This window comes from Lipophrys pholis, assembly GCF_963383615.2.
Source record: "Lipophrys pholis genome assembly, chromosome: 9".
NCBI classification, from domain to species: Eukaryota; Metazoa; Chordata; class Actinopteri; order Blenniiformes; family Blenniidae; genus Lipophrys; species Lipophrys pholis.
In genome coordinates, this window is record NC_137639.1 from 10,246,526 (window position 1) to 10,249,034 (window position 2,509).

Here is a 2,509-nt window from a genome sequence, read left to right on the forward strand (position 1 = left end):
GACAAACATTTCTGCAGACTTCCAGCAATGTCCTTTCCCCGCACTGTGATTCTGTTTTAAGTAAAACTGTTCTTTATCACAGCACTGTCGTAAAAGATCTCGTATATCAGCGACTTTAAAAAGACACGTACTGAAGATTTTGGACACTGCCTGTTTGGTACACTCTTTAGGAAAAAGCGTAGTTATCAGATATTTATATATAGTTGTACTCTGGATACAACTCTGTGAGACTCTCCATGAGGAAAAGGTCTCAGGTTCAGTGACGGTGGGACTTCAGGTGCTGCTGTGCTGCACTGAAAAGATGCAATCTGTGGAGAGAAGAGTTCTCTCTGGGCCTCGGCTCTCAAAACCGCTCCGATAATCACCCCCACCCGTCACAGTCCCGCTTGAAAGCGCTGCACATGGCACCTTTGGGGAGGAGCACAACACTTATTTTACAGCCGAAGTGGATCGGATTGTCTTTCCTCGCACCAGAATGTATCGGCGTCCGACCGTCGTCGAGCTGCGTCGAGCCAAAGACGAGTCCGAGTCCAGAGTTGACGTCATTTCAGTTTCGTTAACGGGGCCTTCTCGCTCTCTCTCTCTCTCTCTCTCTCTCTCTCTCTCTCGGGGTCAGCCCCAGAGTTCTCCAGTGTCGCAGCACAAACAAGCGTATTTGATGTTGATCGATTCAACAGAAGCACCTTCTTTGCCTTCAGTGTGTTTACCATGGAAACATCCCATTCAGCTGTTTGATGACAAGTCAGCGGGCTTTTTTTTTTTTCTTTCTTTCTTTCTTCTATTCTGCCGTCGGTGAGGTTGCTTCACAGAGTAATTATTTAAAAGATTTTCAGCCTAAAAAGAAAAACTTTTTTTTTTCTTTTTTTTTTTTGCAAACATGGGTCAATGTTACGATGAATGTATTGCCTCTTCCTTAAATGTACATCTACATCTCATGAGCGTTTCATCTTTTTTGTACGGCCACATTCTGAGTGAAACAGATTTTTCACTTTCTGTTGGACATATGCATCACGTTCAGGAGGTTTATTATTTTTCTTATGAAAACGAGACAAATCCAGTGCCTCTGCTTCAGAAATGTGTGCACGGTGAGAAGAAGACATATGCAGAGGGAAATGTGAAGAGGAAATGGAGGATTATTTATGTACCGTATAACTTACTGTAATCAAACACAGTAGTGAGTTTATGTACTTGTACATACTAGACACAATACAAAGTCATGGTGCTTCTGGCGTGCAGGGGTTGCTTTTTTTTTTTTTTTTTTTTTTTCTTCTTCAGAACTGTTTTTGTTCCAGAAAAATGACATTTAAACTGAGATAATTGCAATTTGGAATGAGTCCACAACATATTGTAACAAAAATAAATCTAATTTATAAACCGTCAAACTTCGTTCATTTTTTTTCCTCCCAGCGTTGCACTGCGCGTCGGCACGAGCGGAGGAGAGATCACGCTGAATTTCATGTTTGCTCTTCTTTTTTTTTTCTTCTTTCCCCCGGTTGCGTTGCCGATGTCACGCAGTTTCTTTCCCGTAAGCGAGACGCCGTCGAGCATCCCTCTCGGCTGTCACCGCCGATCCCGCCCTGCCATATTCGGCCCCTCTCGGCCCGTTATCGGGCCTGACGGGTGCGAAGCGGGACTGCTTCAGAACATGTCGCGAGCTGGTGAAGAGGAGGTGGGTGTGGAATCTGGGAAAAGGGCAACGTCCAGAAACATCGCCTCACACGTCCTCCCCCGTCGCCACACGCCGTGACACCCCGGTCACGCCGCCGCGGCATTTTAAAACAGGTTGTCAGGCCGCCACCAACAAAGAGAGCAAATCTTTTCTGAAATGTATTTTCTCTATTTTTAAAGTGGGAACGAGGTTGGGGGTGAATGAGGGGGGGTTCCTGGCTGGAGGACATGCTGCTGCAGCATTCGATGTGATTTAATCTCACTTAATGAAAGGCGCCCTTCCCCCTTGTGTGGGTGACAGCTGTAAGAAACTAATAGGGTGCTGCTGAAGTGCTCCTCTACCAGCAAGCGGAGGTTACGTGTCTCCCTGCTCTCACCATGCGAGCTGCCATCCGCCTCACCTCCGTCCTCGCCATGCGCACACCCCATAAAACGCAGCGTTTTCTCGCACAAACGTCCACACTGCTCGTGCCCTCGGGGGGGGCGGCGGGCGGCTTCAGACTGCGTTCACATCACAACACCAAGGTATCGCGTGGAAGCGCCACACCTGCGTGTCATTCGTTAACGCACGGATGTGTTATAAATATATATATCAGACATATTTTTTGGTGGGGGAGAAAATAGTGGCAACTGGCAATGAGTTGTAGCGCAGCTACACACCCGGGACGTCACCAAACCATGTCATCATGTGCCGGTAAAATGCAGCAGCTGGTTCACTTGAGTCCGACTCATCAATTTGGAGTACTGAAACGGCCATTGAATGGAGCCTCGGTCTCATTTCAGGCCCAAAACATAATGTTTCTGTCACAGATTCTGCTGTTTGAATTCATCTTGGAAGGAC